Below are 18,878 nucleotides of genomic sequence, written 5' to 3'. Positions count from 1 at the left end.
TAGATAAGCCATACAGTTTTCAAAGACAAAATTTCACATGTTTTTCTGAAAGGGATTTAAAGTTTTGGAAGGATGAAACGTATTTCTGAAAGTACCTGTGTAATGACCAGATCTAGGAAGATGACTTTGATAAAGGGCATATTGTTACATTACAATTTGCAGTGTCGTTGCTACTGGGACACTATAGATGTATGCAGCGCTTTAAGGGGCCTGCATAGTTTAGTGGCTCACATACATTGTATTTCTCAGAGCAATTGCCTGTTGCCTGGAGGAGAGGAGAAATTTACTCTATTAAGCAATAAATATAATGTGTAATTGTGTTTAAATGCAAACTCATATTTTTATGTTATTTTTCTTTTTTAAGGGCACACCCTGAAGGTAATAATTAATTATAAAGAATGGCTGGACATCCAGAGTGACTTTATGAAATTGTAAAGCACCCCTTGACATACAAAATCTGTCGGTTTGCGGTGCCGGCACATGCTTGGTTTTCGTTTCCCTCACTTTTTCTGGATATTTAAGTTGGGCACGAACTGAACAACACATGATATCTCTCGCAGATGCACCCAAGGTGCCAGAGCATCAGAGCATTTAACCTTGTCAAAGTGAGATCTATGGCAGGAAAGATGGCACTGTGAGGATCAGGTAGGGTGTTTGGCATTCGTTCGGTGCCTCTGCCACTTCTGCGTGCTCGTTTTCCCTTTCAGACAGATGGACCTCAGCACAGCTTCATTTAGGCCAGACTCCAACGTTTATATTCTCCAGGTAGATTCTCACTCTCTGCAGTCCTCACCTTGGGGCTTGAGAAAGGTCAGTCACACTACCCTTATTAAAAATGGGAGTAGCTGAGGATGCAGCAAGGTTTCCCCTGCTCCAAGAGTACACGCTACCCGTCAACATCGTGGAGTTTCTAGAGGTGTGCACCCTTGTCTTCTCCGGTCGGGCGATGCGACAAAGTAATCTCTTGCCGACAGAGCAGACCTTTGGCTCAGTGCCGATCTTGGACTTTTCTGAGAGCTGTGCTGTCAACTTCGAAGGCAGAAGGAGAAAATTGCAAAACTTCTGGCTCCATTCCCCGGAGGGGAAACTCAGGGACTGGGGTTGACGTGCCGGAACCTGATGGGGCTTTCTAGACGGCACGCTAACGCGAAGGAAGAGGTAATTAGTATTAAGCCTTCAGGAAGTACATTAACTGAGTTAGGTTAAACAGTAGTATTTCTGAGAGTTTTTTGTTTCCTGATACCAATCAAGAACAATTAATCTGTATATAAATATTATAATTATGTAGGAAGATAAGGATACATGAATTGCACCTAGCTGAAAAAAAATTTCTGAAATATTTCTTGAGAAGTCCCTTTTCTAGTGGTTGGGGGGTTTGGGGCTTGAAAATCAATTTTCATTCATGTCTCAGAAGGTGGGGGAAGGTGACTAAAACACTTTTTGACATTTTTTCTTTTATTCAGTATTTTTGCCTTGATTGAATCTAGTCAGTGAGCAAGCCACAGGTGACTCAGGGCTGACTGTATGGAAAGGATGCTGTTGCTGGGAGGAAGGGCTTCTGAAGCAGAGGAACGGGAGTCTCATGTAAGTACAACTACTCACATCCTGATGTCTTTGAAGCTCTGGGCTTCAGTCCGCTACATATTGCAACCTGCAAGGCAGATCATTTAGCAACTGATGGAATTCATTAGAGTAGAACAATGATGACATTTGTATTGGCAGCTGTCTAGCAGCAAATATTTTAGTTTCATGCTAAGCATGATCAAGCCAAACAGGAATTGATTATAAACCCAAGTCAATATTTTGCTGGCAAAAGTAAAATATTCAGTGAGAAAAAAGTGGCCACTTTTCAGAGAAACTTATTGTAATGTATTATTAATGCAAAGATGATCAGATAAAAACTGGAACTTGGCAAGCTGTCAAAAACTCGGAGTGAATAAAAAATTTATAAAACACTATTGAGTTATAACAATCCTATTATAGATCCCAGCAATCATTTTTGCTGAAGCACGCTCCTTAGATTATTTTACTGTTGAGACATTAGGATACAAGGATTTAAAGCTTTGAAGCTTCTCTCTCATTCACTCTCTTTTCTTTTGGAATAGCATAAAATTAAAAATGAAATTTACACAGTAAATTATTTAGCTTCACTTCACATTTGGATTGAATAAGAACAATAGAGTTTAAAATAATGGCAGTATTTTTCCTTTATGGATTGTATTTTGCTGACTTACATGAAAAATTACTGCTATTACATTCAAGCAGAATGAATTGCTTTATGAAATCTGTAAACTTAATTTGTGCATGCACTCAACCACTAGCTGCAGACATGATGCTTTCAGGGAAAAAAAAATAACCCTGGTGAAATGCTTCTCCATCTATGGATTTTCTCTGCTTGCGAATGTTTTAAATTTTTATTACCTGTGTCATTCTTATATATGAGATCCATTCTTCCCAAATGCTGGGCAGTGACATTAGGTGGATACATTCTGAAATGGGCACCTATAACCGTCCATATCTCTGAGTGTCTGTCCCTTTCTGCACAGGGATGTCTAAAGTGCCTGTATCACTCTTGTATTTAAGCTTCATTTTTCTTGCAGATAGCTTAAAGCAAGGGATGTCTTGAAATATCGGTTCTTCTGCTAGATTTCAGCTTTGTCTGTCTCACTTAGGACTAAGCAATTTTTGTTCCCTAAAAGTAAGGCCAGCCCTGAGGTTTGCTAGTTTAAAGCAATGTAGTTCTGAAATAAGGATAAAACTTCACTTTCTTTCTTAACGCAGGTGTCTCAGAGCAGAACATGAGCTTACCAGGTCCTGCCAGTCCTAGGTACCGCAATGCAACTGCCGTAAATGCATACAAGGGGGAAGGTGTTACCTGGACCTGTTTTTTGTCAGATTGCCAGCTCTTTCAATTCGTATCCATATATTAATTTAGCTAAGTGACAAGGTAGCTGCTTTGCAATAATTGACTTTCAGCACAGGGAGCAAGGTGTTCAGAAGGGACCTGGAGGATCTTCCTTTTAAGCAGCAGTTCTCCCACGGCCGAGGCACGCCGTCACGGGAGAGCGCAGGCACACGGCCAAGGTTTGTCTGCGGGGCGCAGCACGGCTCCCATAGAAAATCCAGGGATGCACTGGCGCGATGCTGGGACCGAGCCGACGTCCCGGCTCCCGCAGCTGGCTGGGTAGCCACCCTAAGCGCCCTGCTAGCCACGGGCTCCCAGCGTCCCGCTCTGGGCTAATGCAGACCCTGCAGCTCAGAGTGCGAGCGGAGCCCACCAGCATCTGCCTGCCCCGCACTGCGCAGAGCATCTTGCGTTCTCATTTGAGGAACATGGGGGAAATGAAGACTCTTTGTAGGTATTTGAATAATTGATAGTCTTAGAAGAGAATAGATTAAGCTTTTCTTCACTTACCAGCTCACCTAGAGTCTGAACGCCAGAGCACCTTTCGTCTGCTCACAGACGTAATGTAATGAAACCACATTTGATACCATGACCCATGAATTGTTATTTTTAACTTGACATTTCTTTCACGTCACTGCAGATGTTCTGAGGAATGGGAAATAAATGAAATTACTGGGTTCTTTTGAACTAACAGTCTATTGTCAGGTTTATCATGTTACAGTGGTAACAGCAATTGCCTTAAGTGATTTTTAATGGATAACAGTACACATCAAGTTATGATCTTGTCAGATGTGAAAACTAAGCAGGGTTAAGTTTCATCAATATTTGAATAGAAAGCTAAAGAAAATCCTGAGGGCTAAAGAAAGCTGGGAGAACAAGAGGTTATTAGGAAAAGAAAATAACAACAGGAAAACTTAGTACAGTTAATTAAAATTAATTGACCATCCTGTTTTCAAAAAAATAATGATTGCAGCTGTTTATGCAAAATACGGGTGATTACTTTGTAATTAAAAAGAACGGAAATTTGATAAGCACAGTCACAATTACTTCATTTAGATATATACATGTGTGTGTTTGTATATACATATATATAGATCGGCTTCATATTCTCCAGTCTGACATCTGCCAAGCGAAGGTGTCACACTGCGATTCTAAGTACACACATCATGAAGAGCCACGTTCTGCTGTTCTGACATCATATAGGATCTAATATGTAACCAGTAGCTTAGGATCCGTAATACAAACATTGTGATACAGTCCAAAAAGCCAGTTGGTTCCTGGATCCCATTATGCTAGACTCTGACAAGCATAAAAAAAGAAACTATCCCTAGGTTTTCCAGTCAGACAGAGGCAAAGGGGCTGGAGATAGACCGTACAAACAAAGAAACAAGAAGAAGAGTTAACTTCTGCTAATTTACATGAATTACAATTTTGGTCATTTTTAACTAGGGTGCATAAGGGCAAGAGGATAAGGGCAGCCACAAGGGAGAAGAGAAATAGTCCTAGTGCATGACATTCAGTTTAAGGCGCCTAAATTTAGCTGGCTACCTGTGTCTTTTCATCTGCTCTGCATGTCTAAGCTCCCACTGTGTTCAGTGGAGATTTAGCTGAGACAGGGGAATCAAAAGAGCCATTCAGCTCGCATACCTCGTGGTTTGTCAGCCAGATTGCTCCCAGAGACAGTGCTGTGGGCATGGAAAGGAACCTACTCCTCCACTAGAAGGGACTTATTCTTCCAGTAGACCATTATACTGAGTATGGCAATCACCTTCCTACCTGAATGCATTGCTTCGTAGCATTCAAAATGCCCTTAATTTATCTTAATTCTTAGTTGAGGCAATATCTGTATGAGGCTGCAGTGCCACAGAGGCTTTCCTCTCACTCTATGAGGTGAACGAGATCCAGCTCAGCCATACAAATCTTCCCCAACCCTTCCATAGCTCAGGTGTGAATTTCTGGTTTGGATGTAACTGTTCATTTTTATTTATTTGACCTTTATTTTGTCTTATTTGGACTGCTCACTTGAATGATGCTCCACACACGTAAACTTAAACAGGCTTTTTGTATTTGGGCTTTTCAAAACCACTCTGTGCTCTCAGCATCTGAACTCGGCACCCATGCAGAGCGAGTGAGCAGGAAACAATCTCCTGGAGTAATTTTAAGAGCCTTTCTGTAAATGATGTTGTACCAGTTACCTAACGGTGCACGAAAGCAACATAAAACTGGAGATGCTCTTACTGATGTTTCTGTGTAATCACAGCATTAGGACGTCAGGTGTTTGGGCTGGAACTTTTTGAGTGGCATAGTATAGTTCAAGTATCACTTGATGCTCAGTCCTGAGTCATGTCCCTTCTGCAGAGTGAGTGCATTAAAGTCACGGTGGGATTGTAGCTGGTGGTTTTCTCAGATGCTGCTTCAGCGTCATGAATCAGATTTTTATCTGGGGAGAAGAGTAGTTGCATGGACAGAGCTGTCTTCTAACACCTGAGGTTAATCTTGGTTCTCTCCATTTTCTACCTGTATTGCAGATAAAGTGAATTGTTCCACAGGTACTGTTTCCACACGGGGAAGCCACCAGCCACGTCATTACCGCTGAGTTACCTAGAACTGTGTTTGCAGCTTCTTGAATTCTTGTGCTGGGCTTGCTGCCTCCTTTCCCCCTCTGCTCCCCTCTGTCCTATTTGGCTGTTATCTGCAGCTCTGGGCTGTAGAAAGGACATGCCATGGGACTTAGGAGCAGACTTTTCAGCTTATTAGCATCTCAGCCAGTAAAGCATCTGAGTCCAGAAGGGCCTGTCAGTAAGCCTAAAGGAAGGTCTTGTCTGCATTAGGATCTATTTGGCTATTTGTAAGTGTTGGCCAGCCCATTAAACTATCAGTAATAAGAACTACCAGCTGCATTTGAAGCCCCAGTACTTTGCAAATCTTCAAAATTCCTCCAACGTGTATGGTGACCCATTATCTCAAATGAGCTCATTGCAAATACAGTGTTTGGTGACTATTACCTCAGTGTGATTCACTAGAGTGCTGGCTAATGTGTTGCTTACTTCTGTTAGTTTCAAAAGAACAACTGTAATAATCAATTATCAGCGGGCGGTGGTTTCCTCCATGTTCAAATGCATCAATTGCCAGTTGCTGCCAAGCTCGGCTGGGTGCATCACAAATTGTCATAGCCTCCCGGTGCTTCTGTCTCTGGTACTTTGCACAGTGGCAATGATTTCTGACCATTTTTACTGTCTCTGCGTTCATGTTGGCCCAATAAAGTCTGCTTGTTGCCCAGTCTTTTGCATAACGCCATCTGAGGTGTCCTCATGAATCTTTTCCAGACTCTCTTGGTGCATTTTAATTGGAGTCTCTGTTTTCCCCTCTTTCTGCACTTGCTCATTCTCTCAGTCACCTCTGGGTTTTTTCCATTCCAAAAGTCTCCGGTAGTCAAGGGAACTAGTTTCTGTGCAGCCCAGTCTGAGCTTATTATTTCTTTTAAAGGACTCATTGCATTGTCACTCTCAGTTTCTCTCTGTTTTTCAACTCGCATGTTTTGCAGATCTAGTAACCATTACAGCAGCGTGTGTGCTTCTTCTTCCAAATACTTTTCTTTGGCTTTTTGTTTCGTTTTGTTCTGTTCTGCATTTTGTCCTTCTTTGAAATTACTCAGTTTTCTATTTCGCATTTGAGAAGTACTTTGATAACTCTAGCACTGAGCATGGAAATCACTGTGGCACAAAAGACAAAGCTTTGTCAAGAATGTCCCTGTACTCACATTAAATAATATAAGAGCATCCAGACTGGGTTGAGCAAAGGTCTATCCAGTCCCGTATCTTACCCCCGGCAATGGCTGACAGTAGATGCCAAAGAATGAGTTTGAAAAGCTGTTGGCCATCTATGAGAACACTGAAATATTCTCCAAGTGTCCTACAAGTTGCAGGTCAGTGGCTTCCTAAACCAACATATTGGGGGGTTTGGGAATCTTATTTATTTATTTATTCTGCGTTTAATTACCCTCGCACAATTCTTCTTCTCTTAATTGAATCATAGAATCAAAGACTGGCTTGGGTGGGAAAGGACCTTAAAGATCATCTAGTTCCAACCCTCCTGCCATGGGCAGGGACATTGGACTGGTTGCTTTTCAAATCTGTGTAAACTTCTATGTAAATCCCCAACAATCTGAAGTGAGAAGTTCTGCAGCTGAAGTATAAGCTGTGTGAAGAACAGCTTGCTTGCTTTTTTTTTTGTGTGTGTATGAACCTACCACCTCTGAGTACCAATAGATGCTTTCTTGTTCTTGTACAGGAATAGGTGGCAAATAGTTCTTTCCTGGCTGTTCTCTCCCTGCCCTTCACAATTTCATAATCTTCCATTATATGCCTCCCTCAGTCACTGCCTTTTCAAAGCATAATGTTGTTTTCTGTTTTGTTCTGTGTTCTTTTCCTGATAATTCTTTAGGTTGGTTTTTAATTTTTTTTAGCCATAACTCCACACCTTGCTGACATTTTCACGGAATTTTCTACTTATCCATTAGAAGCCTAGGATCTTGGTCCTGAATGGTAATATCAGATAAAATTGCACAATTATATATCAGAAGTTCTTCCTCATTTTCCTCGTTGTACATTTCTCTACATTGAGTTCTGATGTCCAGTCATTCAGCTTTAAGAGGTCCTTATACAGTTTTCCACTGTTGGTCTTCAACTTTCCTACCCTGCATAACCCAATATTCTCAGTAAACTTTGTCACCTCACCGCCCACCCTCTGTTTCACAGCATTTAAGAATATGTTAAACAGCGTGAGTCCCAGCACAGTCCCTGTGGGACTCCATTGGTGACCTCCCTCCACTGTGAAAATTGGCCATTTACTCTTACCCTTTCTTCCAATTGTTTAATCAATTATTTATTCATGCAACGACCTTCCTTTTTATCCCATGCCCGTTTAGTTACTTTAGGAGCCTTTGTAGAAGGACCTTGCTGAATGTCTTTTGGAAATCCATGTAGACTATCAGCCAGATCTCTTTTATCCACATGAATGAAATAAGCAGTTTTTAAAGTGTGAATAATCTGACCTATTTCCAGTCACCTACATCAGGATGAAATGAAGTTACCCTTGGAGTGTTTATTCACTCCATTGACTTGAGAGGGAATCTAGACATACAGCCATTGGCTTCAGTGAGCTTTCCACTAGACAGCACAGGTATCCCTGCCTTTCTCTGTAAAATGTATAAGGAGATATATCTACCACTTTCTGGCCCACAGATCATTTATCCATTGCTGTCCCACAGAGTCAGCTCTTCTCTCCAAGTCCAGTTTTCTGAAATAGTTCTTGCTCCAGAGTCCCTCCATTTGTTCTCCTGTTCCACTTAGTACCCAAATTTTGTCATTTTTCTGACGTTGTGCCTTACTTTGCTTTGAATGCTCACCAAAATGCAGAATTCCAAGCAGGACAGGGAAAACTAGTAGAGAAATTTTAATAGGGCTTTTAAAGGCTGACTTCACTCAGCTCAGCTCAGCTCCATACACCTGGACACAGAAGCAGGATCCCAAGACACTTCCTTTGTGCCCTCGAGGGTTCCAGTCTGGCAACTTGTCACATAACTCTGTCTGAACACATGCACTTTCCATTATTTAATATGTTTGTTTTCAAAACTGTGAGGCTTGGTTTTAAACTGTTTTTTTGGTTCCTCTAGCTTGCCTTTTTTTTGCATAGACTGTCTAATTTTCTTTCAAAATGACCCTTTTCCATGAGTGAAAAGGTACAAATTCACATGTTCGATATCTAGCTTAAATATTTCATCCGCTCATATAAATTGAGAGAAGTATTGATATATCTGTCAGATATTCTTATTGTAACAGAGAAATAACCATTCATTTAATTCATTATATTACTATAACAACTATTACTATTTGACCTTGCGAATATGTTTCTGTAGATGCTTGTCGTTTGAGAGTTTCGTTACTCAAAGATTTCAAACAGTTGTTAGAACTAACCCAATCAGTTTTCCTTTGTGTTAATGATATTAATTATTAGAACTCGGATAGCTATGCTTCTCTGTCTGTATCATCTTAGCATACCAATTCAGGTTTATGTAACAGTTTGGTTGGCTGCATTTCCACTGATAAAGAATTTGTGTGGAACGGCTTCTTGGTCCTTCTGGTCCACCGTTTTTTGTGTTTTCAGTTTCCTAACAGTGCCTGCTTATTTACATTTTCTTTTCCTTAATCTGCTGAGTATATTATTTAATATGATTAATTCTGAAGTAGTTTTTTCCATATCTCAGATCATATAGTAGTACCTATTTCAAAAGCTTGCTGGCAGTTTGTGATTAGGTAATTTTAGTCTGAATGAGCTTAAAGTCTTACATGTTATTCTGCGGCAATAACTACAGCTGTCTTTCTTGATTTAGAATAAATGCCTATAATTCTATAGCTAATTAAATTAAATCTTTGAATGCCCTATCTCTAGACTTAAATATCAGACTACTTTAGCAATATGAATATTTTAGGGGGTTAAAATTAGATGATTTATAGTAATGTGTCTGGGGATTTTATTATGCCTCCTTTGAAATACGTAACATTATTTAATTCCAGATTAATATGTTTAGCAGCAAGTCCCTCAGTGTTTCTGACTTGTTCTTCACAAGCCCTTCTCCCAACATCTGGCTACTGTTGCTCTTGCCCATGCTCCCAGACCAGGCCCATCAAATGTCACTTACTTTTGGCCTCGGCCTCACACTCTTTCAGGGTGGTATTTCTTCCTCACATGTTGCATTATAGCGCTGAGGCATCTCTCCTGCTTTTGAGCCTCAGGAACGACTGTGGAGCCCAGGTCTTCTACCGAGGTGTGCCCGACATGGGGACCTCCCTGCGGGAATAGACATCAGTGCAGAGCTCCAGCCTCCATCAGGGCTTTCCTTGTCAAGGTCACCCCTGCGGCTTCCCCTGGGGTACCTGTCACTTTTTGTCATGTGCGCTCCCACACGCACAGGTCGTGGTGCTCAGTCCCACCACATCGCCCCAGCCTCCCAGAAGGTGGTTTCCCAGAGCAGGAACAGTCCCCACCAAGGGTAGGGCCACATCGGGATGGATGTGTCCAAACACATCACGTCACATCCCATTTTCTGCTTGTTTGACAGAGCAGGCAAAGGCTGGAGGAAGTAGAGGCTCATCGCTGCCAGGTGTGTCATGGGGGACGCAGAGTCATGGAGAGATGGACTTACTTCCCCACGGTTGCACGGGAAACATGTGGCCGAGTGGGGAATTAAACCCAGACCTCCCAGCTGCCCAACAGTGCCTTAACTCCTAGACTGAATGTCTCCACTGTGATGATGAACTGTTTTTCGGATGAGTTGCAAAGCAGTCAGCTTGCTCCTCTGCAGTCCTTAAAGATCTCAAGATTGCTTTTCATGAGCTTCCAGTAGCATTACTTAGCTGAGTGTCCTGGCTGCAGTCCAGCCTGGTTTACTGCAGACTGCATCTCTAGACTTCTGTCATTTCAGCTGTGTAACACAAACCATCTTAACACCTCACTCAGCACCGCTGATGCTGCTAAAAAGTTCCGTAGGGTTGCTCCGTAGCCACTGTAAAGCCATGAAGTGAAGCAATCCTTTTATGTAAATGCTGTATGCCACGTACAGTCAGTCTGTCTGTCTGCACTTCCAGTGCATGGAATTTTTCGTTGTCTTTACAATTGTTATTGTTATCGTGTACATTCATATATCATCTCATGGACCAAGGAGCTCTGTGAAATGGCAGTCTTTTGCCCTGAACTTGGAACTGATTGTATACGCAGAAGTCAAGGTCGTGTTTCAATAACAGCTTTTTGGGACACTCTGGATACAGACAGAAAGGGATGAATAATTGTGATGGCTCTCCAGACTCTTAGGCAGAGTCCTAAGAAATTTCTGAGCACCTCTTGAGAATTTTCTTTTCATTTTCATATTAAAACACCCATAGGGTCTGAATTAATCTGCTTCCTTTTCTGCTGGATGGTCCTCTCCAGACAAGCAAAGCCAACGCCAATGAAGCTCTGTATGTGTGATCCTGGCGCAGTCAGATCCAGTAGATCTGTTGTGTAGTTTCCTAGGTTTGACTGGCCTGTTTAATCCCAAGGTGAAGTCCCACACGGTCAAGGATTTTCACTTTTCCCTTCTTTGCTAATGGGGTAAGGCTGTGTTTTCAACACTTCACCTTCTTAGGGAGATAGTCAGGAAATAAGTCCCAACACAGGGTACAGCCTCCCTGGCTATAACTCACACCAGGCACACCTTAGGCCAGCATTTACCAATTGCTTGCAACATGTATGCTAGCCCCAGAACATGTTATAAGCTTTGCATTTTTTGGTAGTTTTATTAGTTTTTAAAATACGTCATGCTAATTTTATGAAAGTATTGCATTGACTCCATCTGACAGTTTTACATAGTATGCTCTTAAGCACCAGCAAGATATTCATCAGCTTTCTTGAGAATTTTTGCCCATTTTCCATGCAGAGACTTTTGCCTCCCAGTGCTTAAAATAGCGTTCAGGTTCAGCTTGAGTTTCTTCCATGGATTTTTCCACTGTTCTATTTTTATGTACTCATTTCAAAGCCAGTAGAGTCCTTTTTCAGATATGTAGAGTGGGCAAAATATTCTCCAAGCACAAGACCATCAGTAGACTTCAGTTGCTTGCTTTCTTTCCAGCTAAGTATATATAGTATGTCAGCACAGGGTTTGGATGTAAAGCCTTGTGTATGTTGAGCTGGTTTAGATTATCTGATTTTATTCCCATCATTCCTTCAGAGTCTAATCCATTATACCAATGCTGTATGATATAACTGGAATAGCGTGTAAGACTTGATTGGAATATTAATTGTCCCTGAGAATTATTTCTTTTCTGGGACACATATTTTGAAACTTTACTGCAGAAGAAGTGGTTAGTAATTTTTTCTTATTATCCTATTCCAATTGTATTTCTTATATTAGTTAGAAGTGTGAGTTAATATTTGAGACCTCTCAATAGGTCTTTTCACTTCCTAGAACCCTGACAAAGGTGCCATGGCATTGTCAGCCTGCCTTTTTGTTATACATCCTCAAAAAGTTTGCTAAAGATATCCATTCCTGTTAAATGAAATCCAACATTTGTTATATATACTCACAGAAATGTGCTCTAGAAATTGCAAAATATAACCAACTTGAGAAAATGAAATCAATCACTACCTCATCCACTAGATTATCAGAGCTTGAGTTAAAAAAAAAAAAAAGTTGCTAAAAAGAAAGGCCCAGAAAACCAAAACGTAAATTCCCCTTGTCACGTTCCTGTATTATTGGCAGATGCCCCAGGCAACTCTGCTTTCTCTGTCTCGGAAAGTGGAAACTATTACCCCAGAGCACGGTGTCTGAAGAGATCTCGGAGCTCAGATAAACTCCAGGGCAGCAGACTGGGTTAACAGGGATGAGGGATGATGAGGGCAAAGATTTCCAAATCCCACCACCTGCAGTTCTCTTTTATTGGAAACCTGAATGCTTGGGTACACGTTTCAGTTTCAATACTTTCGCCCCGTGGTCGAAGGGGGTATGGAGCTGGTCAGGGCTGTCGACACAACCAGCTCTGTCTGTCCGTTTGTGCTGTTTGTCCTCCCAGCAGAACGAGCTAGGGACAAGCGTTGCCAACTAACGGCAACAATTTGCTCTTAACACCGCATTTCTTCCAGCCGCTCTTTATGCTCCGTCCTTCCAGAGAATATGGGTCTGCTTGCTTCAATCCATCTGCAGTAATTTGCGATGACACCAGATACCGTGGGGGGGGGGAAGCAAGCATGACCCCACCGCAGGACTCTGGCTCCTGCCTAGCAACAGCATCCACCGGCGTGCTGGTGGTACGCTCTTCCTCCCCACGCTAGAAGAACAAATGCTAATATTCTTCGCATGTGACTCCAGAAACTGAATAATAGGAGCTGACCTGACCAGAAATGCCAGGATCACAAAGTCTCAGGAGTTTAGTCGCTAGCATAATGCATCATTATGCTGGTGAACCAAACTCCTTGCTTGCTGTTTGCAGCCACATTAAATATAAATAAGAGAACTAAACAAACCACTGAAAAATAGTCTAATTAAATTGTGCAGTGAGATAGGCCCATGGCTTTTAGTGCTTTTAATTCCCCATGAAAAAAAAAAAAAAGCGTCTTCTCTTTCCTTCTTTTTCATGACATTTGTTCCCACGCAGAAAGGCTAAAAGCAGCTGGCGTTGGCTTGTCGTTAATAAAGGACTTTCTCCTGCGAACTTGCTTGTGAATGACTTTGCAGGGTTAAGCAAAGTATCTGCAGGACCGAAACAAGACTTAGATCAACAGTGAATACGATCAAACTTCATCTGTGTGGCCGCTGACCTCCTCTGCAGAATAACCCCGGTGCCTGGCAGGGCCCTTTGCTCTCCGGCCTGAAGAAGGAGGGGAGTCAGGGGCACGGCACGGCACGGCACGGCACGGCCCGGCACGGCACGCTCCCACCGCGCCAGGTCCTCTTCTCTGCCCGGGCTGAAGACCATGCTCAGCTGCAAGCACGTCCTTTGGGAGCCGGCGTTCCTACTCACGGGCTGAAAGATAAGCAGGTGCGTAAATGCTGTGTAAGCCAAGGTCTAATGGGGAGTACTTGTATCTCCTCCGTGTGAAGCGTGTCCTACGCAAGTTTTACAAAAGTTTGAAGTGCCAGGCTCCATAAGTAGCAGTTACAGCCTTTTAGTTTTCAGGGCTCCTTCTCACTTGAACGATTCGTAAAAACAACTTTCTTCAACTCTAGCTGTCTGCACTTCTCCCTAAAGGAGAAGTATCTATTAAACTTTTTATGATATGTAAACAAGTGCATTTCCTTTAAAAATGACAGTGTTTTCACAAACAGTGCCCCAGTCCCTGGATTTAGCTCCAGAGAGGTATTTCATGGAAAATACCTTCCAGTCACTCTGCTTCTGATTACAATAGCAGATCTGAAAAATGGCCACTTGCCACATAGTCCTCCAAGCACTCGTAATATCCCCCTTTTCCCAAATCAAACGCATTTGAATTTCTTTGCCTCATAGAATCCAGCAGCTTTTTTGGGTGAGGAAAAACACGTATTCTGGAAAATGAGAGGCTGAATATTTCCCTCTGGATTCGGGTTGATAAATATTAAAGAATGGCAGCAGTTCTGATTCGCAGAGAAGAAAAAAGACACTACTCCAATCTCCTGAGCCATATTGGAAAGCTTATTTTATTTAGCAAAGAGAGTGATGAAAATTGCACTGGAGACGTCAACACTTTGGTAGCCCCGAAGCATTTTGGCACTCTCCGATTACAGGAACTGAATCGAGGGAGACTGCCCCATTGCTGTGCTCGCTGCCTGTCCTAACAGGTGTATCAGGGAATGTTTGCCAAAAAGGCGGAGAATGGTGCATTTCTGATGAGCCAGTGGATGCCATGCAGCCAGAGAAGTAGCTCGATGATAATAATATGTCAAAACACAAGCAAAACATAACCTTATGTGAATCTCTGAGTGCTTTTTTTTACTTGCCGTCTGTAGCCTCTTGAAAATATTAGGATTAGGCAACGTATTTTAAATCACTTCAACAGCCATTTTTAGAAAAGAACATGCTGTCTGGGCTCTACGACTCACCAATCACGTAAAATGAGATAGGCCACAAACACCCAAACCTAACCCCTCTTTTGGTCCTTAATCAAAACGTGTAACATTTCAAAATTCTCTAGCAACAGCTTTTCTAAAAATAGGCATTTAGGCTATCAGTGCAGAGTATTCTTCTAACCTTTTCAAAAGTGTTTGCAAATGACAAAATTGTTCCTATTGTAATTAATGGCATTATGTTGAGGAATATTGGGGAAACATACCTAAAGGCTCTGACAATAATTTTGTTACTAATATATTCCCCTGGTTTGCCTTTGAACTCTGTTATTCCTTGCCTTGCAGCTGTGTTTAATGAGTGGTGAGATTATTCAAATGAGCCCACAGCAGAACATTGTTTTCTTAGTTCCTAGATCTTGAGAAGACATCTCCTGCCACAGTCAGTAGGTAAAACCTGATTCACAACCTTAGCATCGAATTCAATTTTATGCTTAAGGGTTTGTAAGTACCTTTGTACCCTATAAATATAATTGTGCTCGGTTGTGATGGAGCTGATCTCTACTTACAGCAGCTGCCAATGAGCCGGCAATAAAACAAAGGGAGAAACAGCTCAGCCTGTCACCGATGAGTGAGAAGCCAAATGTGACTGTGCTTATGCCGTGGCATACAGGCTTCTGCGAGTAGATTGCAAAGAGAGCTTACAGGACACTCAGATGCAGCAGATTTGTATATGGGAGCTTGTTGCCATCTGTTATTTCCCATTCTTAACCACTGGGTTTAGTCCCTGGGAGAGAAAAGGGAGACAGAAAGAAATTTAATTCCTTACGAAGATATATTGCATGAGAGACATTTTCCAGCATGGAAAAAAAATTAATAAGGTCCAATTTAAAACTGATAAATAGTCAATTCAGTATGGTAGGATTAAGGATTTTTCCTAAGGAATTTACCAAGAGATAAGCATCTCATGAATAAATAAATTCAGCTGCAGCACACTAATGTATTTATTGATTCACAAGCCATTTGTTTGAGAGTTTGCCCCTGAGGAGCAGAAGGTACCCTATTATTATTGATAATATAAGAGTTACAGTTATATTCAGAAACGACAAACTACATTTAAATGATGTCTCGGGGTTAGAACAAGAACCCACCAAAGCCAGGAAATTCAAAGTTAAGTGTGACACTATGTCAGAATGCATGGTGTCAGGAAAAATGACAGTTGTGTCTTCGCATATGTTGGCTTCTGTGGTTTATATCTCAATTTTAATGGCATAGAAGTGATATCATTTCCCTCTAAATTCATTTTTGTTTTACTTTATCATAAATAAAACAGAACAGGGCAGGACTGTGCATATGGAAGGAGGCCACAACAGCTCTCCTGAGGTAATATCTGCCCGTGATAGAAATGACTCTTTACCACTTGTCTGAAGACCTACTTTCCAAATTGCTTATTATTTATTAGTTGCATGTTTGCCTGGTTAAACAATTTACTGATAGCTTTTGCAGGCAGGTATAAGGACAAAATACCTGGCCAAGAAGCTTACAGAGAGGATAGGCGACAGAAAAACAAGGTTTGTAGGGAGGTTAGGGAAATCACAGGAGTGCGGCTCTGAGCGGTGCTGGGACTTAGAGCTTTTTCAGAGACAGAAAGATTTTTATTTTTTTTTCCCGGTTGTCCCTTTTGCTAACATCTTCTGGGGGAAAACATCTTGAAAACGACATCCACCATGCTGGAGACTCAGATGTCACATCCGTGCTCTGCCTTGAACAGCGGCTGCTGGTGCTCCTACGTCCAGTTGGGTGCTGTGTAGTCAGGGCGGCTGAGCTGGTTCCTACTGCCCGTCCTCCCTGAGGAACGCATCCCCTCTCCTGGGGGGGTCTCGGGGGAGATCTTGCAAGAGACCTTTGATCTTTTCATAATCCACATCCTTGAAGGAACAGAAGGATCTCCTGCCTGTGTACTAGCTAGCTGTGCTGTACGCGTAATTTCCTTGCAGGTGGAAAAAGGTTTAGCTAAAACTATGCTTTCCTAGGTAGGGGAAAACCCACATTTGCCTTTTACCGTGCCCTGGTAGGCAATTCATGAAACTTAAATTATAATTAGTTGGAATAAGCTATGCTCCTAATCCTCTTTATTTGTGCAGCTCACAGGGGTCTCCCAGGTTACGGAAACTTTTACCCTTCTGTATCTCAGCTCCTGGATCCAAACGGGAACCCCACACCGTGAATTTGTTGCACGTTGCAGAGGACACCGCATCTGCTCATCAATGGCAGGATAATATTCGCAGATCAATGTATTCGTAGAAATTACAAAGGTTACACTCCGGGTTAACTTCCAGGCAGCAAGTTGGGGGATCCGTCCACTTTAGGGAGGGCGGTTCAGGAATGCTGGACTATTTAAAGGGCTGACATAACAAGTGTTCGGTAGGCTGTTTCTGACACGTGTGACAAAACTGACAACCTAGCCCCTTTCTTTACGTATCTTAGTGCAGTGAGAGATGTAAGGTAGATGCCCAGGTGAGGATCCTCTGTCTGAATATGAGGCTTGATAATTATATTTCCCTCAAAGGTATCCCAGCCGAGGCTTGCCTTCAAAAACAAACACAGTACATATATATATTTTGCACACAGCGGGCAAATTCACAGGCAGCAACTCTTGAGATGTTTGTGTTCATAAAAGTCCATCATAGTAATAATGAGATTTTTTTTCAAAGGTTGAAGAAATAAAGCCATAGATGTGATGAATTTCAGGTGGCCATTAATAGTTTGAACTTGGCTAAGTTACAAAACTGCCAGAAATTCTCACAAAAGAATATGAAAAGCTGGTGCAGGTGAGATCTGTTTGATCTGCTTATTGGAAGCGGGGTGGGAGATAATGTTCTTTGAAGGCAATTTTACAAATAATTTCTACTCTCATAGACCTGGTCAGCATTTCAGCATGTGACTAATAACTAGGCTCATGGACAGGGCCTTCTTTTTTTTTATCCCTGATACCCTTACAGCGGTAATCATGCATCTTGTCAGTTGTTATAAAGATAAAGACAAATGTTCTCCATTGCTGTACTGTCAGCGCATTTCAGTACAAGCAGAAGGGTAGCACAGCACACCTGTTAGATGTGTGGAATGTACCATTTGTCTTGTCAACGCCGCAGAATCGGGTGTACCCTGAGATGACAGGATCTTCGGCGTAGGAAAAAATTTAGGTCTGCTCTTTACATTGCCGTTGACCATTCTGCTGCCATCTGTGCACCTCCCCAAGGCTCATCAATAAGTTAGGAGATAGGGAGCAAGATTCTCTCCAAAACCGATTCTTTTTACATGCGGAAAAAACTTGCCTTTTAATTTGGCACACCTCATATAGAAAACCAGTGAGCTATACATTCATTATTAAATACATGCAGTGTGACTTGGAGGCAGAAGTTCATGATCGTGACCTTTCTTCTTTTATTACATTCAGCTTTTGAAGAAACAGATGGGGTTTAGCTTAACTGTTAACATAAATTGCCGTATGGAACAAAACACAGCTGATTATTATATTAACACTGATTTTAATATGTTTCATCATGTTATTGCGGCTCCAGTTGTCAGGCTATTCTGTTCAGTATATTCATTCAAGAAATTTAATGTTGTATCTTACAAATTGAGATCCTATTACAAACATATGGTGTATAAATAGATTTTGCCACCTGGTGACTGTTAAAAATCTGTAAGGAAGAGATTGCCATAGTGTTAACTCCTCCCTGCTGGAAGTCAATTTTCCAATCACAGACATTTTAAAGAAATGCGAAGAGGTGGAAGCTCTTGATTTGCTGCTGTGACAAAGGGTTAATTGTGCTAATTGCATTGTAATACCTGCTCAGTTTAAAGTCTTTCCCTGTTGTGATTGTCTTGGGAGTCAAATTGTTTTTAAATTGGTTTGTCACTTGAATGCATTTGGAACTTTGTGATTAGGGTTGTGGAAACCAAGATAATGTCTAAGTTATATAACAGTTCCTTCCATAATCAATCACTGTCTCGTTTTAGATCTACCTAAGAAGGTTCCTGCACACATGGGAATACGCCGATTGAGGTAATGGATGAGGTAAGCTAGCTGCTTGCTGGCTGTGAACATTTGCGTTTCTTTGCACCAGTGAGTGCTGTATGGAATATTTGTGGGCTCTCTGCTTTCTAGAGTCAGGCCCATGACCTCCATGAGTTATGGTACACCATGAAATGAGCAGTTAAAAAAAAATCCTCTCCTAAATCTCAAGAACGTTTGCTTAATCGTGTTGCTCTTGTCTGCTCTAACAAACAAAGAAATAAGGCAGCAGACCCTATTCATTGACCATTCGAGTCAATGGACAGATTTTTATGGGCCGAGCACCAGGCCTGGGGATCTGGCAATTTGCAAAGCAGGTGGGGAGC

This window comes from Aquila chrysaetos, chromosome 26 (genome assembly GCF_900496995.4).
Source record: "Aquila chrysaetos chrysaetos chromosome 26, bAquChr1.4, whole genome shotgun sequence".
Classification (NCBI taxonomy): Eukaryota; Metazoa; Chordata; class Aves; order Accipitriformes; family Accipitridae; genus Aquila; species Aquila chrysaetos.
This window is presented reverse-complemented; position numbering follows the sequence as displayed.